Source organism: Rana temporaria, chromosome 4, assembly GCF_905171775.1.
Source record: "Rana temporaria chromosome 4, aRanTem1.1, whole genome shotgun sequence".
In the NCBI taxonomy this organism is placed as follows: domain Eukaryota; kingdom Metazoa; phylum Chordata; class Amphibia; order Anura; family Ranidae; genus Rana; species Rana temporaria.
The window spans coordinates 116915875-116941843 of record NC_053492.1 but is presented as its reverse complement, the minus strand read 5'-3'; the positions used below and the strand labels follow the sequence as shown (position 1 = coordinate 116941843).

The 25969-nt window shown below is 45.8% G+C and overlaps 1 protein-coding gene across 2 annotated transcripts in view; it reads right to left on the bottom strand.

The window, feature by feature from the left end:
• Nucleotides 1-22013, bottom strand: part of SEPTIN2 (septin 2) — a 66254-nt gene extending 44241 nt beyond the window's left edge. The window contains exon 1 of one of the 2 annotated variants that reach the window (XM_040348876.1): nt 21898-22013. The gene's annotated coding sequence lies outside the window, so the exon portion shown is untranslated. Of the gene's footprint in view, nt 1-3707; nt 3782-21897 lie in introns of those variants that run through there. The other variant, XM_040348877.1, reaches the window with a different exon arrangement.
• Between the last annotated feature and the right edge of the window lie 3956 nt (nt 22014-25969).

Here is a 25969-nt window from a genome sequence, read left to right as displayed (position 1 = left end):
ATGGCCTTCTGCTTTATTAGATGGACTATAGTAACTTTAAGATGCTGAAATTGTGCCTCCTCATACTATTACCTTTACAGTTAATAATTACCATATTTATCGGCGTATAACACGCTCCCTTTAAGAGGGAATTTTCAGGGAAAAACTTTCCACGGCCCCCTGCGTATAACACACAGGCACAGTTTACCCTCCATTTTAAGGGTAAAAAAAGTGAGTGTTATATGCCAATAAATACAGTATATGCTTGTTTTGACCTGCAGTCAACAATACCCATTATTGGTGTGTTAAAATAGTAGGAATCTATTGAATGGAAAACGAAGGATACAAACTTAACCTACCAAGGACATTGTCAACATTTTTCACATACATGTTAAACAAATAATCAGCATTTTATTAGCACCCTCAAACATACATTTTATTAAGGCAAAGGCCCTAGAGAACAAAATGGCGGCCATTTAAATTTTGGCACACAGTAATTGTGCAGCCATTTATCAAATGCAAATTTTCAGGAACAAATACACAAAATAATTTAAGTGCACACAACACAATATATTACCCATTTTTGGGCAACTATAAAAGATGTTGTGCCCAGTAAATACAGACCAAACATGTCAAGATTTAAAATTGACAAACTACGGTACCTTAACATTGCCCACAGGCGACGCTTTAACATCCTTTTCAAGTTATCAGTTTAGAGTTAAAAACATGAGCTAAGGCACTAGAATAAATGTTCTGACGTTAATGCCGGTTCCTTACATGTGTGGTGCAATCATCGTTTACTCTCATTGGTACTCTTATGACTCAACCCATCCCCCCCCCCTTTCCCTTCCTGGGAGAGAGGGAGAGAGGCAGAGGGACATAAGCCTAGGCTTTTTACCAGACAAACAGGCAGTGGGTATTATATTTAGGGCTGTGGAAATTCAAGATCAATTCCTCAATTAATCGTTCATTTTTTTGATCGGTACAACGGATTGTAAATGATCCGTGATCAGAACGGGTCACCATATGCAAATCGGCACACCACATGATCCGCGAAGCTCCGCTGTTGCCTCGCCATAGGAAAGGCCGCGGCTTCTGCCTAGCTCCCGGAGCGGTGGCCATCTTGGTCCACCCTGGGGCCGCCTAGAGAGGTGCGCTGACGTCATCCATCACCTGGCCTCAACTGCTCGTGTTCGGCCAGCTTCTCTGGTAAGACTAAGCAAGCACTAATATTCCTATACAGTGGGGGAGATGTCTGCTGATCCTATTACAGTGGGGACTATATATGGTGGTGATCTGAAAAATTTATATGCGTTATAATTAATCAAAATTAGTCGATTAATAAAAAAATAAAAATAAAAAAAAAGCATGGATCTGTGAATTTTCTTTGATTAATAAGAGAGCTGGTCTAGGCACTTAACTCGATGCCAACATTACAGCCAGAATACACCCCGAGGCCTGGAGCTGCTGGGAGACTGAGCCAGCCAGCCCCTCTTGTCACATTCGGCTCCCCGTCACAGATTGCTCCAGATGTGACGTTCCGTCGCCTCCATCTTGCTACACCCCACACCATTGCACAGTAATGATAGAGTGAGAAGGGGTCAAGCGGACATCTTGTTACACCCACCGGAGTTTTAGATTTCACAGTTATTTTCAACACAAAACGGAGCTTATATGCTTAAAGCGGTGGTTCCCCCTAAAACACATTTCTAACAATAGATTCGTAAGACCCGTTACACTGCGGGTAGGCTGGCTTTTTTTTTTTTTTTTCGTACATACCGGGATCTCGGCGTCTCGTCCCTTGGCGGTGGGCGTTCCTATTTGATTGACGTTCCTCGGACGGGCGCATACGTGACGTCACGACTTTCCGACAGAAGCCGAACGTCATTGCGCAGGCGCCGTATAGAGTCGGCTCTATACGGCACCTGCGCAGCGACGTTCGGCTTCTTTCGGAAAGTCGTGACGTCACGTATGCGCCCGTCCGAGGAACGTCAATCAAATAGGAACGCCCACCGACAAGGGACGAAACGCCGAGATCTCGGTATGTACAAAAAAAAAAAAAAAAAAAAAAAAAAAAAAAAAGCCAGCCTACCCGCAGTGTAACGGGTCTTACGAATCTATTGTTAGAAATGTGTTTTAGGGGGAACCACCCCCTTTAAATACAGTGTTTGGAAATCCAACGGACTGTTTACATGTTAAATTTTTAAAGCAGCAGCAAACATGCTGACCTTACATGGTTGCTATTGTGACACAACACCTCCGATTTTCACATTTAACATGTAAACAGTCCGTTGGATTTACAAACACTGTATTTAAGCATTAAAAGCTCCGTTGTGTTGAAAATAACTGAAATCTAAAACTCCTATGGTGTAACAAGATGTCCGCTTGCCCCCTTCACACTATCATTACTGTGCAACGGTGTGGGGTGTAGCAAGATGGCGGCGGGGAAACGTCACTTCCGGAGCAATCTGTGATGGGGAGCGGAATCTGACACTACACCGGCACTCCAGTGAGAGCTGGAGAGGAGATCATAGAGCTGGAGATTGACAGTAATTACTCTCTACTCAGAGTGGAGGGGAGAGCTGAGCGATCAATGGTGTACGATTGCTCAGTTCTCAGTGCAGACCTGGCGGGGGACAGATGCAGCATCGGATCAATGCTGCTTCCACCCAGGTGAGTATGGGTGTTTTTTTTTTTCTAAACCCGAACTTTAACCCACTTCCCACCCAGCCTATAGCAGAATGACAGCCAGGTGGGGGGGGTTCATTATTCTTAATGGACGTCATATGACGTCCCTTAAAACAGGCCACTCGTGCGGGCGCCTGGAAGTACCCAGAGCGGCGATCGGTGGTGCAGTGTGTCCCTCAGACATGCCACATCTCCAATCTTGGTTAAGAGGCTATGACGTAGGCTCTTTACCATGTGATCAACTGTGTCCAATCACAGTGTAAAAAGGAAGTGTCGGTTATCGCACTCTGACAGCGTGTGAAGAGAGGAAAGCAGATAAGCAGCTTTCCCAACAGGGAGGATCTGCACTGATAATCAGTGCAGCCCCAACAGCGATGCCTGCCAGTGGCCACCAGTGATGCCAATCTGTGCCCTTCAGTGCCCATTAATGCCACCTATCAGCACTCATCAGTGAAGGAAAAAAATTGCTTTTTTACAAAAATGTTTATATATATATATATATATATATATATAAACACATACACCAAAAGAAAGCCGTATTGAAGTGGATAACTTTCCTGACTTAATTGCTCAATTTCCCAATTGCCATCCCTCAAGTCCAAAAAAATTTGCGAGTTTGTCCCTTTTGAAAATTTTTATTTAGAACGTCCGAATCGGATGTCAAAAGTTGTGTACACACTATGCAAAAATTGAACAATTGTGCCTCGCACGGAATTGTTCTTCCGCGTTTCTCATAGCGTGTACCCAGCTTTACAGTCCTACTGGCGTTACTCCACTATTGAAAGTAGATTTGTTGTCACCAAAAAGTAGAAACGTGTGTCAGAATCAAAAGTAGCTCAACTGGCCTGGAAACCACCCAAACTGTAAACAGCATGCTTACATTTCACATGCCGCCGAATGGTGGAATATATTGCGTCACCTATTGAATTACATACATTTCGCAGAAGACAGGAAAACACAAGAAGCAGAGACATAAGCAGAGAACATTTGTAGCTGAAACAACAACGAGAGCTCCCCAGAAAGAGAGACAACATACATACATGATGGTGTGAGGATGCTGGCAGATCCGTGCTGGGATTGTGGGATCTGGATGTAGAAGTGAGGCCCCCTGAAATGTGATCAGACAGAGCTACACAGGAAGGAAGCTGTGCGAGGAGTGTGGGATCGCTCACAGACAGACTAATGGCTGTTTCCTGTATCACAAACCTCACCAACACTGACACATACCTCCTGTTCTCAAAATGCTGCAACTGTCACCAAAATATACACATCCTTCTCCGGACCTTCTGATGTGGGCGCCGTCCTGCCATTGTTACAGATGGCTTTAAAACATACGATTGGTTGCACATGTTTAATACTGAGTACTTTCAGTAAAATGGTGGAGCGCAGTCATAGATGCATGCTTTTATATCTGTGACAACACAATATTCTTACAGACACGTAAACAATGCTTAGTAATGGCCAAGCAAGAGCTTTCACTGTGTAAACTGGAAAATGCCTCATAAAAAATAAGCCAATAGCATCTTAAGCCCTGATTCACGTTGGAGCGATTTGACATGTCAAATCGGTGGCAATTGCACCGTCTGAATCAGTGCGACGCCGCATTGTTTCCCAAAAGTAGTTTCTGTACTACTTTTGGTGACTAAGGGGTGCGATTTCCATTGACATCTGTGCCGCACAGATGTCTCTGAAATCGAATTTGGGGCTGACATGCGGGAATGAAATTGTGCAAATTCAGCTTAAATCACACGATTTTATTCCTGCTGTCAGCGTTAACCAGTGCTTAAAGACCAATTCCATCTTATTATTTTTAAAAGCAATGTCTTGCAGTAGTCAGTGTATGTAAACTACAACAAGGGACCCCACACTTGGTCTATTAAATTAGAAGTGTTGTCTAATATCTGCCCGATAAGTGCAAAAAAAAAATTATATATATATATATATATATATATATATATATATATATATATATATATATATATATACATATATATATATATATACATACACACACACACACACACACACACACACACACATATATATATATATATATACACACACACACCCTACCAAAATCCCAGTGAGCTTTTGTGTGCCCTGCCCAGTTCACCTATGTAAAACTATAGGACACACCACCTATTTTAGGTAGAATAAGAAAGGGAGGTGTTCTGTAGTCTTGTCCAGGGGTCAGAAAGTTTCTCCTCCACAGATCAGTCCAGCGAGTGTTCTTATCCTACAACAGGAAGTGCATTACTTGTAGAATCACTGCGTGAAGAAAAGCCTGCAAATTTTAAACTCTGCTATGACACATTGTGAGCAAACATGCATTTTATTTCAGAAGAGATATGCAATGTCTTCAGCAGTAAAACATACCTGCCTGCTCACAGCACTCCCCAGACTGTAAATTGAGATTCATTACTCACTCCTCCTGTACCCAGACGTTTATTCTTAACAGGTAAAAGGTGTACAGTGCCTTGAAAAAGTATTCATACCCCTTGAAATTTTCCACATTTTGTCATGTTACAGCCAAAAACATAAAAGGTATTTTATTGGGATTTTATGTGATGGACCAACACAAAGTGGCACATAATTGTGAAGTGGAAAAAAAATTATAAACATGGCTCTCTCTCACATATATTATATATAAACACAAAAAAAAAAAAAAAAAAAAAAAAAAAAAAAAACTGCAATCACAGCTGCAAGTTTTTTTTTTTTTTTTTTTTTTAGGTACGTCTCTACCAGCTTTGCACATCTAGAGAGTAACATTTTTTGCCCATTCTTCTTTGCAAAATAGCTCAAGATCTGTCAGATTGGATTGAGAGCTTCTGAACAACAATTTTCAAGTCTTGCCACAGATTCTAAATTGGATTTAGGTCTGGACTTTGACTGAGCCATTCTAACACATGAATATGCTTCGATCTAAACCATTCCATTGTAGCTCTGGCTGTATGTTTAGGGTCATTGTCCTGCTGGTAGGTAAACCTCCGCCACAGTCTCATGTCTTTCGTACATTCCAACAGGTTTTCTTCTAAGATTGCCCAGTATTTGGCTCCATCTTCCCATCAACTCTGACCAGCTTCCCGGTCCCTGCTGAAGAAAAGCATCCCCACAACATGATGCTGCCACCACCATGTTTCACAGTGGGGATGGTGTTTTCAGGGTAATGTTCAGTGTTAGTTTTCCACCACATGTAGCGTTTTGATTTTAGGCCAAAAAGTTCAAGTTTGGTCTCATCTGACCAGAGCACCTTCTTCCACATGTTTGCTGTGTCCCCACATGGCTTCTCACAAACTGCAAACGGGACTTCTTATGGCTTTCTTTCAACAATGGCTTTCTTCTTGCCACTCTTATATAAAAGGCCAGATTTGTGGAGTGCACAACTAATAGTTGTCCTGTGGACAGATTCTCCCACCTGAGCTGTGGATCTCTGCAGCTCCTCCAGAGTTACCATGGGCCTTTTGGCTGCTTCTCTGATTAATGCTCTCCTTGTCCAGCCTGTCACTTTAGGTGGACGGCCATGTCTTGGTAGGTTTGCAGTTGTGCCATATTCTTTCCTTTTTCTGATGATGAATTGAACAGTTCTCTGAAAGATGTTCAAAGCTTGGGATATTTTTTATTTTTATATCCTAACCCTGCTTTAAACTTTTCCACAACTTTATCCCTGACCTGTCTGGTGTGTTCCTTGGCCTTAATTTGTTGTTTGTTCACCAAAAGGTTTTCTAACAAACCTCTGAGGACTTCACAAAAAACAGCTGTATTTATACTGAAATTAAAAATCACATACAGGTGGACTCCATTTACTAATTAGGTGACTTCTGAAGGCAATTGCTTCCGCCCTGGTTCACACTGGGTACGATTTGGAACGATTTGAGAAGCGATTTGACATGTCAAATCGCATCTCAAATCGGCGGCAATTGTCGGCAATGGAACTGTCCTAATCAGTGCGACGCCGCATCTGCGATTTCAAAAAGTAGTTCCTGTACTACTTTTTGCGATTTTGGGCCGCGATTTACATTAAATTGCGGCCGAAATCGCGGTAAAATCGCGCATTTTACCGCGATTTTGAATTCGCAGCAGTGTGATTTTAGTTATGGGTATCGGAGTAAGGCCCCTTTCACACTGAGGAGTTTTTCAGGCGGTACAGCGCTAAAAATAGCGCCTAAATACCGCCTGAAAAACACCCTGCCCAGCCTTTTACAATGTGAAAGCCCGAAAGCCTTCACAATGTGAAAGCCTGAGGGCTTTCACACTGAGGCGATGCGCTGGCAGGAGAGAAAAAAAAATCTCCTGCAAGCAGCATCTTTGGAGCGGTATGAATACCGCTCCTTCCCATTTAAAACAATGGGAAACCGCGGTAATACTGCCCGCAATGCGCCTCTGCAGAGGCGCATTGCGGGCGGTATTAACCCTTTATCGGCCGCTAGCGGGGGTTAATACCGCACCGCTAGCGGCCGAATCCCGCAGCAATTCCGACGGTATAGCGCCACTATTTTTAGCGGCGCTATACCGCTACCGCACCTCCCGCCACAGTGTGAAAGGGGCTGAATACAAATGCACACATCACTTTTCTCCCTTCCACTTCACAATTATGTGCCACTTTGTGTTGGTCTATCACATAAAAATCTCAATAAAAAACATTTAAGTTTTTGGTTGCAACATGACAAAATTTGGAATATTTCAAGGGGTATGCATGCTTTTTTAAGGCACTGTATATTACCTTACTATTCCAGTACATTTTGGCACAGACATTTTCATATCAAGGGGGGCTATGTGCACCCTTTATTATAAAAAATAAATGATATCCTGGCCGGATCCATGAGAGATCAAATCGCATGACAAGTCGCAGCCTATTGGCGGCAATGGCACTGTTCCAATCGGTGCGACACCGATTTTGCGGCGCCGCACCGATTTTCAAAAGTAGTTCCTGCACTACTTTTGCCGATTTCAGGTGCGATTTTCTATAGACATCTCTGTATGAAGCCACACAAATGTCTATCAAGTAGCACCTGAAATCGCGCTGACCTTGCTACTTTGAAATCGCGCTACTTCAAGTAAAGTAGCACGATTTCAAAGTAGCATCAGTGTGAACCAGGGCTTAGCCTAGGCTTAAACCTCAACATTCCCCATTGCCAAATCAGTCTGGTTATCCCCACAATGAAAGGGTATTTCATGACTCAGCCCCACAGAGCAATAAGAATTTGACAAAGACAACTATAGCAGATGGTGAAATGGATGCTGTGGTATGTTACAGTCATGGCTGAGATGTGACACATAAAAGCATTGGCATGTCCCATCTGCTGGAAACATTAGGTGGATCTACCCTGCCCCTTGTCATCTGCATGAAATTAATGCCAACCATAGTTACATTCAGGAAAAAAAAAAAACACACTGCTAATCACTACAATAAAAAGTCATCTGTGGAAACTATTTGCAACTTCTGCCCTGGTAAACCATAAAGTAATGTTGTAAACACTCCAAAATACCATCAAACACATGTAGATTGGAAAAGATTCAGCACACCCTTAAAGTGATATTAAAGCGGGGGTTCACCCCATTAATAAAAAAAAAAAATAAAAAAATTTTTTTTCCCTCTAGCATAAAATGAGGCATAGTAGCGCGAGCTACAGTATGCCTGTCTTTCTTTTTTTTATCCCTGTACTCACTGTGCACTCGTAGATACAAGATTACAACTCCCAGCGGGGAATGGGCGTTTCTATGGAGAGAGAAGGTGATTGACGGCCGGCTCTGGGACGTCACGCTTCTCCGGAAATAGCCGAAATAGGACTTTGCGCTTCACGGCGCCTGCGCATAGTCTGTGCGCAGGCGCCGTAAAGAGCCGAGACCTGTTCCGGCTGTCTTCGGGGAGCGTGATGTGCCAGAGCCGGCCGTCAATCACCTTCCCTCTCCATAGGAACGCCCATTCCCCGCAGGGAGTCGTAATCTTGTATCTACGAGTGCACAGTGAGTACGGGGATTAAAAAATAAAGACAGGCATACTGTAGCTCGCGCTACTATGCCGAATTTTATGCTAAAAAGTTGTTATGGAGGGTGAACCACCGCTTTAAGGTTCCGTTTTTTGTTTTTTGTTTTATTAACAAACATGTCACACTTGCCTCCACTGTGCAGTTCGTTTCGCACAGAGTGGTCCCGATCCTCCTCTTCTGGCGTCCCATGGTGGCTCTCGCGGCTCCTCCCCGCAATGGATAAACCCCTCTGGAAAGCTTTCTCCCGAGGAGGTTACCTTGCAGGCGCGCAAACGTGTTATACTCTCGGCGTCCATGACTCGGCCCCACCCCCCAGCGGCCACATTATAGAATTTGATTGACAGCAGCGGGAGCCAATGGGGAAAGTGACGCGGGATCGCACCCACAGAAATTCAGGGCTCAGGTAAGTAAAAACAGGGGAGCTGGACACAGTAAGGTGTTTTTTCACCTTAATGCATAGGATGCATTAAGGTGAAAATAAAACCCAGGAAGGTTAATAACCCCTTTAACAATCTGAAGCCATCTTAAAGATTTCTCCCACCCCCCATGCAGTGGGGCTGTGGTGTGTCAACTGCTCATTTTTGCCTAGAGGTGAGCAGAGATTTTTTTACCATATCCTTCAAGCGCAAGACCAGTCCCTGCCCTCAAAACGCCTGTGGTCTTGTGTGGTGGACTGTTCCCCAACAAAATCACGCCCATAGACCAGTTTTGAATGCGAGGACAACAGTCCACCGCAGGACATGGGGAAATGCTGTTTTCCGGAGGATCGAAGGCTCAGGAAAAAATGTTTTGTCATGTTACAACCAAAAACAAATGTATTTTATTGGGAATTTATGTGATAGACCAACACAAAGTGTCACATATTTGTGAAGTTAAATGAAAATGATAAATGGTTTTCAAAATGTTTTACAAACATCTGAAAAAATCTTTAACATCTCACAGAGCACTGTTCAATCAATCATCCAAAAATGGAAAGAATATGGCACAACTGCAAGCCTACCAAAACATGGCCATTCACCTAAAATTGACAGTCCGGGCAAGGAGGGCATTAATCAGAGAAGCAGCCAAAAGGCCCATGGTGACTCTAGAGGAGCTGCAGATCCCCAGCTCAGGTGGGAGAATCTGTCTACAGGACAACCATCAGTCGTGCACTCCACAAATCTGGCCTTTATGCAAGAGTGGCAAGAAGAAAGACATTTTTGAAAAAAATTAAAATAAAAATAAAAAACCATGTGTAGCGGAAAAAACACTGCACATCACCCTGAACACACCATTCCCACTGTGAAACATGGTGGTGGCAGCATCATGTGGGGATTCTTTTCTTCAGTCAGGACAGGGTAGCAGGTCAGAGTTGACAGGAAGATGGATGGAGAAAAATACAGAGAAATCTTAGAAGAAAACCTGTTAGTCTGCAAAAGACTTGAGACTGGGGCGGAGGTTCACCTTCCAGCAGGACAATGACCCCAAACATACAGCCAGAGCTACAATGGAATGGTTTAGATCAAAGCATATTCATGTGTTAGAATGGCCCAGTCAAAGTCCAGACCCAAATCCACTTGAGAATCCGTGACAAGATTTTAAAATTGCTGTACAGACGCTCTCCATCCAATCTGACAGAGCTTGAGCTATTTTGCAAAGAAGAATGGGCAAAATGTCACTCTAGATACGCAAAGCTGGTAGAGACATCCCCAAAAAGACTTGCAGCAATAAGACCCCTTCCACACGTTTTGCAGGCGCTAGATCGTTTAAAAATAGAGCCTGCAAATCGCCCTAAAAACAGCTGCTCCATTCACTCCAGTGTGAAATCAATGGGCAGCGCCGCTGTCCCGCTGCAGCGAAAGGTGGTTCTACAAAGTATTGAAGACAAATACACACCACACTTTTCAGATTTTTATTGGTAAAAAAATTGAAAAACCATTTATAATTTTCCTTCCAGTTCAAAATTATGTGGCACTTTGTGTTGATCTCTCGCATAAAATCCCAATAATATACATTTACATTTTTGGTTGCAAAATTCCAAAATGTGGAAAATTCCAAGGGGTATGAATACTTTTTCAAGGCAAACAGCGAATGCAGCCACCACATTTAATCATTAGTAAGCTGCAATATAGGACTGTGACGGTATCGGTATGATATCCCCGTCAAGCATTCCCTCCTCTCCATACAAGAACATCACAGGATTCCCCACACATGAGTCAAGACTGGATGCTGGAACCAAGACACTTTATTGACACAAAAACTCAGCTTATATGTGGTTACAGCCTGTTAGGAACGCCCCCCTCACACAGTGGGGTTTCCCATACAGATTATAGGAGACAAGTCGGAGCCGACCATGCAGACACGTTTCTTTAGATAAAGACATCAGTGGCGTTAATTAATACACTGAAGCAATCAGAATAATTAACATACTACTTCTCTAATCATTTAGCCTGATGATACAATACACATCTTTTAAGGGTAAACACAGATCTTCTTCACACAACACAATAGATCAATTAACCTTTAGAATAGTGAGGGGACATTAGCACGTCAATAACCTGTCAGAGGAATGAATCACACATGAAATTCCTTTCTACCTCTACAGACATGGCTTAGCAGGGAGCAGTACACTGAGACATATAGGCAAATGTATCACAATGGCCCCCCTTTTGCTCCCTGCTCCGGCAAATCCGGTTGGACCTTTCCTGGTCCAGTAGGGTTGACGGGTTTAGAGCTTTTAGTCCGAGGTTAACTCCGTTTGGCGTGACTGACCTCCCTTGGCAACTGCTTCAGACTCAGGTATGTCACCGGGTCGTCAGATCACACGCCGGTCAGTCCCCAAGTCTTTGTGCGATCTGCAAAGTCACCAGAAGTCAGTGTGAAGACAGCGAATGGGTCTGTGCGCCGCCATCTAGGTGTCCCGCTATGGGAGGGGGCAGGTTATGGCTCTGAAGTGACAATCACAGGAGATTCATAAAAAGAAAAAGTTATATTTGTTGAAATGCTGTAGCACTGGTGCTCAGAGTCCGGGGGGGGGGGGGGGAGAGGGGACTCAGAGCCCCATAAGGTCAGCCACCCCCTGCTCCCTCCGCAGCCGCCGGTTCTCCTCTTTGAGCTTCTCCAGCTCCATCTCCAGTTCATGGAGCCTGGGGGGGTCAGCCCGCTGTGACCTCAGGTGGTTGTTCTCCTCCTCCATGCGGCTTATGCACTCCTCCAGCTCTATGTACTCACGGATCAGATCCTGCTTGCTCATGTCCTGCAGGCTCTCCACGTGGTCCTTCATCATCAGGAACTGGGTGGTGGTGTAAGGGGCCACCGGTGGGCCCTTGGCGAACATCTCGGCCCGCATCTGGGGCGCCCGCTGCGATTCCATCTCCTCCAGTCGCTTCTTCTCCTCCCAGGTCCGCTGGTTATATGACTTCCAGGACCTCTTCTTCTTGGAGGGTAGCTGGCGGTGCCTCTTTCTGCCCAGCTCCCTCCAAGGCCCCTCCGGCTCATGGCGGTCGCCCATGACCAGCTGACAATGGTGTTCCCTGTTGTCCGTAATAACAGATTGTACCATGAGGGCTTCGTAAGGGGTGCCCAATGGTTCTTCCTGACCCAGCTCCTGGGGATCCCAAGCCGAGTCTACACAATGGGCTGCTGCTGGTGGGCGGTACCCCGGTTGAGACCAATTTGACCTGGTGTTGTCGTTCATGGGGCAATTCTGCTTGAAGTGACCCAACTGTTTGCACCGGAAGCAGCGTTGTTCGTTGTCCTCCTGGCGTGGGTAGCGAGGGCTAGATGTCATCGGTCTGTTAGGCGGTTGGTATCTAGCGGCTGGTGGGTGTGAGGGCGCCGTTGATTGTGGAGGTTGTACCCGTGGTGTGACCTGGTTTGTCTTGCGAGTATCCGCATATTCATCCGCCAACTTCGCGGCCTCTGGTAGAGTCATGGGCCTGCGATCTCTCACCCAGTCCTTGACGTCCGTCTGGATGTGATTGTAAAATTGCTCCAGGAGCATTAGTTGCAAAATGTCCTCTGCGGTGGTGGCCTGGCTGCTGTTAACCCAGTTAGAGGCCGACAGGGACAGCTGGCATGCCCATTCTGCGTAAGAGTCTTTCGTGGTTTTGCGTGAGTCCCTGAACTTCTGTCGGTGGGACTCTGGGGTTACTGCATAACGAGCCAGGAGCGCTTCTTTAACCCTGGCGTAGCTATGGATATCCTGATCTGGCACGGTCCGGAAAGCATCAGAAGCTTTGCCTGACAGTTTGCCTGACAATATTGCAACCCACTCTCTTCTAGCTATTCGGTGCAGGTTACATTGTCGCTCAAAATCCGCCAGGTAGTTATCAATCTCACAGTCCTTTTCATCAAAAGCTTTAAAAGCGCTAAACGGAATCTTCCTTGCGTCTGCTGTGCTGTACTCACTGTTCGTAGAAGGTGCGGCTGCTTGTTGGACTGCTGCCAGTTTTAACTGTAGCTCTGCGTCCCTTATTTGTTTATCCTTCTGTAGCTCTGCGTCCCTTATTTCTTTAGCCTCCTGTAGCTCTGCGTCTCTTATTTGTTTGGCCTCCTCCGCTAACAGGTCCATCACTTTCAGAACCACATCCGGCGTTGGGTTCGGGCCGAACCACGCTAGCTTCTCTCTCATTAGCTTGTTGGTTGGTGACTCCTCCTGAATCACTGGTGTCTCCATCTCTTGTACTGCTGGCGTTGCTGCAATCCCGTTCTCCTGGTCTAGCTCCATTAATTCTGCTATGATGACCCGCTTGGTTTTGTTGCTAGCAATCCTTCCACGAACTTCCAGTAGTTCTTCCAGTGTCTGCTTGGAATCCGGGTGTGAAGGGGAATAGAAGGGAAGATCCCGCTGCTACCAACCAATTGTGACGGTATCGGTATGATATCCCCGTCAAGCATTCCCTCCTCTCCATACAAGAACATCACAGGATTCCCCACACATGAGTCAAGACTGGATGCTGGAACCAAGACACTTTATTGACACAAAAACTCAGCTTATATGTGGTTACAGCCTGTTAGGAACGCCCCCCTCACACAGTGGGGTTTCCCATACAGATTATAGGAGACAAGTCGGAGCCGACCATGCAGACACGTTTCTTTAGATAAAGACATCAGTGGCGTTAATTAATACACTGAAGCAATCAGAATAATTAACATACTACTTCTCTAATCATTTAGCCTGATGATACAATACACATCTTTTAAGGGTAAACACAGATCTTCTTCACACAACACAATAGATCAATTAACCTTTAGAATAGTGAGGGGACATTAGCACGTCAATAACCTGTCAGAGGAATGAATCACACATGAAATTCCTTTCTACCTCTACAGACATGGCTTAGCAGGGAGCAGTACACTGAGACATATAGGCAAATGTATCACAAGGACATTTAATGGTTTGGGGTTTAATACCCCTATAAGATTAAAGCAACAACACCTGACACAAACTACACGCAAGGATCAACATACAAATTACAATCTCGCCATACAATCTCTGCTATAGGAAGACCTACATCATTTATACAATCAGATAAGGCCTTGTACTACACATTTGTTAGTAGATCTGAGGAGATTGTATATGTGGGGAGCTCAAGTCTGTATACACACAATAAAAAAAATTAAAACATATTTAACTGTTACTAATGACAAGATTAAAACATATTACTTTACTTCAGTGCAAAAAGCCATTCTGTTGTATGAGGAGAGTGGGAAAAAATTCAGTGTATAACTTAGACTGTCATTCCTCAATGACTGGTATGTGGAAAGGGAGGGACACCACCCTGAACTCGTCGTATCCCTCCCTCACACAAGTCACAAGGGAACAAAGATGCCATTTGCAGTCAGTCACTTTTTTTCTTGCTCGTTTAGGGGCCTATTCACACCAAATGTTAGCTAATGAGCACAGTTCACACTATTGCACTGCATTGCAGCAAAGAAATGTGTAGTAAGCTGTACTTTTGCGCCAATGTGCATAAACATGACTGGAAACAAAAAACAAGTTTGGTTTCTTTGATGACCTGTCCTCCATGCCAATAACTGCTCAGAAGAAAAAATAAAAAACAAACACTGCAGATTTGTGATGTTGAATCTGGTGTGAATGGGTCCTTAAAGAGGTGTTCCAGCCTGTTTTTAAAGCGGGAGTTCACCCGAAAAAAATGTAACATTAGATTGGGCCTAATTACGGAAAGCAGAATCGGGTGTTTTGATTAAAATCAATGCAGTACTTACCGTTTTAGAGATATATGTTCTCCCGCCGCTTCCGGGTATGGGCTGCAGGACTGGGTGTTCCTATTTGATTGACAGCCTTCCGACGGTCGCATACAGCGCGTCACGAGTTGCCGAACGTCGGTGCGGCGCTATACGGCGCCTGCGCACCGACGTTCGGCTACTTTCGGAAACTGGTGATGCGCTGTATGCGACGGTCGGAAGGCTGTCAATCAAATAGGAATGCCCAGTCCCGCAGCCCATACCCGGAAGCGGCGGAGAACATCTATCTCTAAAAAGGTAAGTACTGCATTGATTTTAATCAAAATACCTGATTCTGCTTCCCGTAATTAGGCCCAATCTAATGTTAAAAATAGATTTTTTGGGTGAACCTCCACTTTAAGTTTATTAAAAGTCAGCAGCTACAAAAAGTGTAGCTGCTGGCTTTTAATAAAAAGACACTTAAATGCTCCATGGTTCCAGTGACGCGCCAGCCGGGGCTCCGCTCCTCGCCCCCCCTCGCCGGCTGGCGTCTTCATTCCTAGTGTGGGCACCCGGCAGTGACAGCTTTCGGCTTCACAGCCGGGCACCCACTGCGCATGCACCGTCCGATTGGACAGGCGCTTGCCTACAGGGAGGGGCTGCAATAAGTAGGGTTGCCACCTCATCCCTTTAAAAAGGAACACATATGAATTACACAGGTTCTGTGGCTGATTAAGGAGGTAATTAAACTCACTTGGTGCCTTATCTGCATTAAATTAGCCTCAGAACCTGTGTAATTCAGATGTGTTCCTTTTTAAAGGGATGAGGTGGCAACCCTAGCAATAAGGCGATTAAGCTATTCGCCTTACCAGCCCCTCCGCTGAAGGAGGAAGTGGGACAGGAAGTCCCACTCCTCCTGAAGCCCCCACCCCCCCAAAAAAAAAAAAAATACATGCCAAATGTGGCATGCAAGGGGGCAAGGAGTGGATTAAGCGGAAATACCATTTTTTGGTGGAACTCCGCTTTAATGATTATGGGCCCCAAGTACTGGAGTTACCATATTTATTGGCGTACAACATGCACCCTAATTTAAAAAAAAAAAGTTTCAGGGGGAAAAAAAATAGAATTTTAAATAAAGAACTTTGAAGCAAAATAAGAGTCAGTGCCCATCAATGCAGCCTCACCATTGCCCATTAATGCAGCTTGATCAGTGACCAGCTGCAGCCTTACCATTACATCCTGATCAGTGCCCATCAATGCAGCCTCGCCAGTGACAGATTACACAGAGCCAAGATCTCCTGTGTACCGAGCGCTCGCAGTCACACACAGTCCCACCTCCTGACCTGGCTCCTATGATAGATAAAACACTGGTCCAATCCCAGGACATGAAACGTCTATCCTTGGAGCTGGGCCAGGAGGCTAAACGTGTGCAACTGCGAGCGCCGAGTACACAGGGGAACCCAGCTCTGTGTAATTCAGCGGCGCTCACCCCCTCCTTCCCCTCCGAGGCAGCCAGGTATCGCCCTGTATTTTCAGGGGGAAAAAAGTGTGTGTTACACGCCGATAAATACAGTATTTCCCTATTTCCATTCGATATATGTCAAGCTAATGATCGACTTCTGTCGAAACGTGGATGTCTACACGAGGATTGAAAATCAACCAGTCCTTGCTGAACTGGATGAATTTTAATCCATCTATTGCCAGCTTTCGTAAGAACATGGTGAACCAGAGGGCCCAGCGTGCCTTCCGACATACAATACAACTCATACCCAATATCTTCTAACTTTTTAAACTGTTAGGACACAGAACTACCCTATTGGAAATATCCTCAGACATAGCAATAGGCTATGCTCAGATGTATACGTCTCATAGAAAAATATGTAGACTGCAATGGTTGAAGTGCTAGCCACCTGCTTTTATGGACCCTTTTGACACTGATGCACTTTTGATGTGTTCCCATTTACTTACAATGGAAGATGACTTTTTGGGTGCGCTTATGAAAAACTGCACCAAACATTCAGCACTTTTACAAATATAGTCGCATAGGATTTAATGGGGAATAGTTTTCACATGCTCTTGTCGCTCTGGAAAAGTGCATTAAAAGCGCATCAGTGTAAAAGGGGCCTTCGATGTAAAAGTGTTTCAATACGTTCCAAGTGACTGATCTGGAACAAAGACTCTAGAGAAGTCAGAACTGATTTGCATGCTTGAAATCAAAGCATAAAGGAGCTGGCACTTCTGGAGAAAAAGCCTTGATAATGTTTATTCCAATAAGACCATGTACAAAACGGTGAGGGCCAACACGTTTCAGCAGGAGCCTTGTTCACAGCGCCATGATTTGCATACTTGATCGGGTGCCTCAAATGACTGAAGTGAATGGATTAGTATATTAGCCAGACATTCCTCCTTAAGGCTGGGTTCACATTGATGCGAATTGGGATGTGGGTTTCACCGCATCCAATTCACATGACAGCAGAGTGTAACCGGCTGTCAATGGAGCAAGTTCCCACGTGTCTAGGGTGGCCGCAGTCTGCATTGGAAAAGAGCCCTGTGCGTCTTTGGCTCCGAATCAAGTGCGAATTCAATCAAAATTCAGACCTGATCTCACCTGAAATCAGTGAACAGGGACGCACCAGACCCCCTGCTGTGACCTGTGGCCGCATCAGTGTGAACCCAGCCTTAAAAGTGGTTCTAAAGGCTTTTTACCTTCAAACCTGTGTGCAGCAGCACCCCACCCCCATAACTTACCGTAACTGAGCGCCCCCCTTGATCCAGCGACGTGCACAAGATCATCGGCTCTCCAGGGACTCTCTCTCTATTGGCTAATCACAGCCAGTGAGCCAATGAGAAGAGAGAGGGGGCAGAGCCTCAGCCAACGAGGAGGAAGAGACCCAGAAAAGCACTGCTCTCGTGCACATCGCTGGATCCAGATGGGGCTCAGGTAAGTTTTAGGGGGGGCTGCACGCAAAATGCTTTTTACCTTCGTGCATAAAAAGCACAAAGGTAAAAAACAAACAAACACTTGAGCCTTTACAACCATTTTAATCTCCGTTAGGAATATAAGAACACACCTTGACAATGGGTTCAAATCAAAAAAAGAGGCCCAAGCAATACATATTTGATGGTAGATCCAAGAGGAAATTGTACAATCAGATTGCATAGCGAGCTTATAGGCGATTATACCGTGTATAGCCAGTGTTAAAGTATATCTGAAGCCCAAGGTGTTTGCTTTTAATATGGTAGGCAAGGGTTAGACCTCGCCATCTCTATTTGTCCTGATAGGCCAGTGTCACCGACACAGAAAGTGAAGGGAATTCCTAAAATTGTCACTGGCAGGAAATGAGGAAAAAATCTTAGTATGGAAACCCCCTTTCCAATGACAATTAGGGGGGGGGGGGGGGGGGGCTCACATTAGAACGTGGCTGCTGGTGTGAAGTATACAGTCCCGATGAGATCATTACAGCACATTGCACTGGTTATTTTCTTTTCAACTTTATTGGAATGTCACCAACTGACATTCCATTTGTGTTTATTTACTGCAGCGTATTGCAATGCCGCAGTGAAAAAAAGTACTGCATGTCCTCCTTTTTTCAGTGCACACCACCATAATGGAGAGCCATGAACTGAACAGAAGGCAATTTGCCTTGTTCATGTGCTGGGACTGGTGTCAACGGGCCCCTAAGGAAGACGTTTTTACGTAAACTGGTCATACATGATCAAAATTCACCTGGGTTAGCAAGAACTGGACGAATTTTGATCCATGCAAGGGCACCGGCTTGCACAGAAGTCTATCAGCCGACTGACTTCTGTACACCTTGTTGGGTCTTCCCTGCTCTATGAGCACTGCAGGCGATAGCCGACAGCGCTCATCAGTGTATTCTGCCGGCAGAGAAGCTCAGCAGGAGGATTCTGGGTTTCTTCTGCTCAACCCGCTGGTTGGATAAAACAAAAAAAAAAGTGACTCATGTATTGGCTGCCTTAGGGCTCTTTCACACAGGCTCTTTCAGATCCGCCTGCCAGTTTTTTATGCGGACCTGAACGGGCGCTCCGTGCTCCTCTATGGAGCCGGGGATGTCAGCGGTGACATGCCCGCTGACATCCGACCCGCCAAAGTGTGACGGAGGAAAAACCTACTTTTCCATCCGTCTGGCAGATCGGGTGAACACGGACAGACGGTTCGTGTTCATCCGATCCCCCATTGGGGAAAGTGGAGAAAAGACAGGGCGGTCCCTGCGCAGTGACCGCCCTGTCATCCGCCGGCTCAGCGGGGAATCAACGGAGCAATCCCCGCTGAGCAAGCGGAGGTTCACGGGGCAAATCATTACTGATCCACCCCGTGTGAAAGGGGCTTTACTTTTAAAAGACTTCCTCTAGTTTCTTGTTTATGTCCTTCCCCAAATATCCAATACTAAAAGGATATTTTTGACCAAGATGGCAGGGAATTCATTGTGCCTACTTTATCAAGGCTGCAACCAAGCCAAACAAAACCGCAAATAAAAACAGACCGGAGTTGCATTTGAGCTAGGACTGAGCCTCGGTTCACACTGCATTCCTGCACAAATCAAATGCGATTCTGTGTGGTGCGATTTAAGCCCATTTTGAATGGCTCAAATCACACCACAGACGCAAGAAAAAGGTGCGGGCAGCTTTTTTTTTCTATAGTGAAAACTGGTCAAATGGGTGTTCATAACTATCTCATACGTTATAGGCAAACGCACTGCATTTTGCGAGCGGCTTTTGGGGTGTGAAGTTTTAACTGACAGCATGAACACAGTGTGATAACTATGCGGTGGGGGAAATGCACCATCTCTCTGGATGTCAGGGCATGCTGAAACTATCAGTTCTACTATAGCTTGAGGACATGACACTGCATCTCTAATACAATCCCCTCTGGGAAGCTACATGCATTAAACCCCTTTCACACTGAGGCGGTTTTCAGACGTTTTAGCGCTCCAAATAGCGCCTGAAAACCACCTCCTATTTGTTTCAGTGTGACTTTCTACACTGGGGCGGTGCACTTGCCTGACCTTAGGAAAAGTCCTGCAAGCAGCATCTTTGGGGCAGTTTGGGAGCGCTGTATTTAGCGCTCTCAAAATGCCCTGCCCATTGAAATGAATAGGCAGCGCTTCCAAAGCGCCTGAAAAGCGATTTAGAAGCGTTGCAACATGGGCACTTTTAACCCCTTCTTTGGGGTTAAAGCGCCCCGCTAGGATTCGAAAAGTGCCACTTAAGCGAGTGGCACTTTAGCGCCAACGCGCCCCCAGCGTGAAAGGGGTCTTACATAGCTGCCATTAATCTGCTGAGCTGATTTTATAATTAGGCTTAGCATGCACACAACAGTCTCTGAAAGCCACGGTGGACTGTGCGCTTATTAAGCTAAAATAAAAAAGGTTCTTTTGACTCTTAAAGTGTGCATTAACCAAAAATGGATTTGTATTTTTGGCATCATGTGCAGACTTCCTTACCTGGAGATCCTGCCAGTAATCGCACTTCATTTTGCAGGCCGACAACGCTAATCCACTGCCCAAACAGCACAGCATAGCGCAGCCCATTCATTTGAATAGGCTGTCCTACATGCGCACCAAAATAAGTTCCAGAACATTTTGAGTTTTGCGTTTGGGGTGCCATTAACAATTAATGGCACCGTAAGTGTAATTCATGTTTGACGCAATTTTCGTATGTTCTCAGAATGCGTAGGTGTGAATGCAGCCTTCCGGATGAGTTTGGGCGTGTTTAGATCCTAGTCCAAACCCATGTGGGTGAGCTTGCCAGAAAGTTGTCACCTGTAAGGCATTATCATCTGTGGCCATGGCATTCTCCACCCTGCATCTATACGTATGCCTGTGGGGTGGAAAATGCTTCGACCACGTATGAATAGTCCAGTCTGGGTGACCGTTTCCTGGCAGGCCTGCTCACATGGGTTCTGCTTCAGACTAGAATCTCAACACAACCCATCACATCTCTACTCAAAAATTAGGAATGGGCTTAGGCGCGTTTGAACCGAACCCGCCTGGAAGCTGGCACTGCATACCGCCAATCATAGGCAGTGTGTGTATGTGCAGCTACCGGTCGATAAATGCCTCACCGCCTACGATTGGTGGTGTTCAGTGACGGCTCCCTGGTGGGTCTGATCTGAACACGCCCGAGCCCATCACTATCGCTTATCGGCAGTGTTGTCAGCCACCATCACAGTCAGGATAATGGCACGCACAGGCAGAAAGACAACGCTACTACGAAAAACAAGGTCTGCACTCACCCATCTACGGTCGCGGCTTCTCCTCCCAGGCCAGCCCAATCCGCCTCCTATTCTGATTGGCCGCTAGGAGAAACCGGAAGACAATGGCGAATATTTTTTCCGCTAAAATCATAAGTGGGTGGGTTCGGGGCTTAGTGTTCTGCGCCCCGAGCCCAACCTTTTTCCAGCCAATAGGAGCCTCGGGCTCAAAAAAAACTTGGCTTTGGGAAGAAATAAATTAAAAAAGTCATTAGTCCGGCGCCCCGCATGCAAACTTAGGGGGGGCGGCACCCCTTATGGACCAACCGCTCCTGATCTCCAGCTAAGAAACTTTGCTTAACCCCTTCCCACCTACATCAGCATTCCTTTAAAATGTTCTGACCGCTGGGGCGGGGCTAGAGAATAATCGGCAATCATTTGACCACTGAGATTGACGGTTACATGATCGGACGCTGCGCGCAGAGCGTGCACTCATCACCCACCCAGCAACGCATATGCGCAGTCTGTGGGCATCGAAGCCCACCCTTCTACCATCACACATACATTACATGGACATCAATGGGTTAAGAAAACTGTATACAGTGAGCCAGGATGCCAAACATAATGAAAAACAGGGATTTAGAGGTTTTCATACCTCTATTTATTTATAAATAGTCATTCAAAATTTCCCCAAAACATAAACAGGACGAATACAGCGACTTTTATCCGTTATGTAGCTGGGGCAACCACAAGTCCCAGCAAACCTCGCCAGCTCATTAAACTTGTGGATTCCCTAGGCACAGCCCTAACATCACATCCATCGCTCAGTACACAGACACAAGATAAGAACACAACACTGACCGATCTCCTCCCGGTGTCCGCTCCTCTTGGTTTCCGGTGATCTGCACAACTTCGAGCAAAACTCACTTCACAGAGAAGCCCTGCCCTACGGCGGCCAATCAGCGTCAGAGAGGCAGACAGCCCGACCAATTAGAAACGCGATATCCAAAGTCATTCTCCGTCTACTACTGATATGAATGGTACAGCCAATCAGCGAGCTTCTAACTGTCTCCCTTATCTGCGATTGCTCCGCCTGTACTGAGGGGCGTGAGTTCGGCGATACAGCTGGAGGACAGGAAGAATGTGTAAGAGGAGGGGCTGCTCCGTGTCCTCTATATGTATCTATGTGTGGGGGGATGGTTATTATTTGGGGATTCTTGGTGGACAGGAAATGCGCTTTTACTACCGCACCCCCTTCAGCTGTGAGGGGCCCTAAGTGCCTGTTCATATTAATGACCGTGTATACTGCACTGACTGGAACACCATTCATTCCTAGGAGGACACACAGGAAACAACAGAGCTGTAGTGAAGTGAGCTGTAATAAAATGCAGACCTGATGTATTTTATATCACAGGGCGTCACTACACTCTGGGGTCCATGGCTGCGTTCACACCACAGCGGCGCGGTTTTTGAGCGGTTTTTTGCATTTTTGAGCATTTTTAAAGTGTTTTTGAGCTTTGGCGTTTTTTAAATTAGCCAATAGAGAAAATATCATCTGTTTCATCATTTTTGTAATGTTTTTTTTTTTTTTTTTCATCCGCTTTGATACACATTAAATTTTAAAGGGGTGAAAGGTTAAGGGTTAACACCTTCCCGTCTGGCTAAAGCCAAATCCCTGCTATAGCACGGTTGTCCGTTTTTAGGAGGGCGTCTATTGACTTCTTTCCAGAACTGCGCCCGCTGCGGCATGCACCCAGTGTCCTTTGGACACAGCTGTTTACAGATCAGGGTAAAGAGCCAATCACAGCGGCTCTTTACCATGTGATCAGCTGTGTCCACTCACAGGTGATCACAATGTAAACACACTTGCGGGTTATCGACATTCATAGGCGTGTGCCCAGGCACACCCTAATCACTCCCTGCAGTACAGATTCCCCCTGCTGCTCGGTGCCCCCTCCCACAGCATGGCTGGCTTCCCTCCTCTCCCATTGGCTACTGCAGTGGGCACACATAGATGATATTTCAGGATGAGTGGGGGAAGGGGTAATGTCATGTACCTGCCCCTTCCCTTTCTGAATGAGAACAGTGAGAGATCGGTACCGTGTTTTTAAGCTTTCAGGTGCACGTCCTAATGCAACAGGCTGCGCACACCTTTGTTGACATTCCTGTGACAGCGCGAGGAGAGGACAGAGCCGGTGAGTGTGAAAGGGGCCATCTACACTGATAATTAGGGCACTGATCAGCATATTAGTGCAGCCTCATCGGTGTAGCCTATTAGTGCAGCCTCATCGGTGTAGCCTATCAGTTAGGCTACACCGATGAATTTGCACTAATATGCTTAACTGATAGGCTACACCGATGAGGCTTAACTGATAGGCTACACTGATGAAGCTGCACTAATATGCTGCATTGATAGGCTACACCGATGAGGTTGCACTAATATGCTTATCAGTGTAGTCTGTTAGTGCAGCCTCATCATTGTAGCCTATCAGTGCAGCAAAGTAAGCCTCATACACACGGTCGGACTTCAAACAAACTTTTCCGTGGATTTTTGTTTGAAGGGCGTTGGCCATGAACTTGGTATCCATACACACGGCAGGACTTTTTCATCAAACTTTCCCAAAATCACGTGTCTTTTTTGCTCTTTACCGCCACCCTTTGGTCAACTTGTTCTATTGTTGGTTGATTTTAACATCGGTTCTGAGCATACATGTTTGTACTTCGCACAAAAGTCCGATGGATGGACTTCTGTACACACGGTAGGACTTTTGTTGCCGAAAAGTTTGTCCGTTTGCAGAGCGAACTTTTGTCCGATGAAAACCGAAAAAGTTTGTCCGATGGAGCGTACACACGGTAGGATTTTTTTGAAAACTTGCTCATTTTGAAGTTTGTTGTCAAAAAGTCCGACTGTGTGTACGGGGCTTTAGTGCAACCTCATCGGTGTAGCGTATCAGTGCAGCATATTGTTGCAGCCTCATCGGTGTAGCCTATCGGTGCCTGAGCGCACATGAGTAAAGGAGAAGATTACTTGTTTTGAAAATTGTATAACAGAAACTTAAGAAAAATGTTTTTGTTTTTTTTCTTTATTTTTCTTAACTTTTGGCATTATTCCATATGTTTAGAAGGGGAGGAAAACCCCCGTGGTGATTAAATACCACCAAAAGAAAGCTCTATTTGTGTGTATTTAATATGGGTACAGTGTTGCATGACTGCGCAATTGTCATTCAGTCTGGGTTCACACTAGTGCGAATTGGATGTAGCTTTCCCTGCATTCAATTCGCATAGCAGGAGATTGTGACCGTCTCTTTTTGGAGCCGGTTCACAGATCTCCGCTGCGGTGCGAATTGCAAAGGAGTCCTGTGCGTCTTTTGGTCTGTTTCAGGTTTGAATTCAGCCCATAATTCGGGCTGAAATGGTGAATGGAGACGCACCAGACTCCTGCTCTGAGCCCGAGCGTGCTGCGGTGTGAACCCATCCTCAAAGTGTGACAGCGCTGAAAATTGTCCTGGACAGAAAGGGGGCAAAGGTGCCCAGTAGGCAAGTGGATAATTTATTTATTGTTTTACCTCTTAAAATGTATTTATTTAGTTAGGTTAGGGGTTAATATAAAAGCCGGTTCACACTGGGGCGACTCAAGCGCCTGACAAGTCGCGTCCCGTTCTATTCAATAGAACCATTCTAATAGGAGCGACGCAAGTCTCTCCGACTTACAAAAAGGTTCTTGTACGACTTTGGGGTGACTTGCATTGACTTCTATACAGAAGTCATTTTGCAAGTCGCCTCTGAAGTCGTCTTCAGGATGCCTTGCCGAGTCGCCCCAGTGTAAATGGGCTCTAAGCCCCCATTCACACCTAGGCGTTTTGTCGCCTGTAGTGTGACGCCGCTGCTGCCAGAGGGATGAAAACACATTTCCCACTACGGAGATGGTTCACATCTCCACGCCGGACGCCTGCCGCCTGAAAAAGGTCCCGGACCTTTTTTTCAGGCGGCTTTGGGCGTTCGGCTAGGAGATGGGAACCATCTCCATAGAGGGGGTAATCTTGGGCAGGGCCAGATTAAGAACATCATGGGCCTGGTGCTGAGGATTTTGGTGGGGCCTTTTAGGCTGCATTCACACCTCCGCGACAAGTAACGCCGCGTACGCGGCGTATTTTGCCGCGAATAGTGTAACTTTTTTTTTACAAATCCTTCCTATTGCTTTGTATGGCCGAACGCCAATGCCGCCTGAAAAAAAGGGTCCGGGACTTTTTTTCATGCCGCAGGTGTACGGCGTCTATGAGATGTGAACCATCTCATAGACAGCAATGGGAATTCTCCCCTCCAGCGGCACGAGCGGCCGGCGTCGGGCGTTTTGTCGCGGAGGTGTGAATGGGGTGTAATAAATAATAAATAAATGCGTGGGAATGACATGAACGCAGCCCAGCCAAGGCAAGTGACCAAAGGCACAGAACCCAGAAGGAAGACCGGGTGAAGATGGAAGTGTCCAGGCCCCGCCTGATTCATCGCAGCACTGGAAGGCTCAGTCTGAAAATTGAAGTGTACACTAATGTGCTAATATGCTGTGCATACTTGTACGTTGTGGCATAACCTACCCCAGGGCCTCTAAAAAGTAGTAATGTCAGGAAAGTTTACTACCGCTTTATTATCACAGGATCCCAGGAGCCTCTCATGGGGCCCCCTACTGACCCGGTGGACGGTGGCCCTTGGGCAGTGCCTAAGTGCACAGTTGCCAACATTAAAAAAATATTTTCAAGGCCACTTTTTTATATAAGTGCTATATTTAGAGTAGCTGAGATCCCCGATGTTCCTCTATACATCATAGTAGTAATCACAAAATTAAAGGAGTACTAATAATGGGGCAGAACAAATATGAGAACTGAGATTTCCTTTAGTTGAACTAAGAAAAGTGTGTCCATTCTAGAGCTGGTAACAT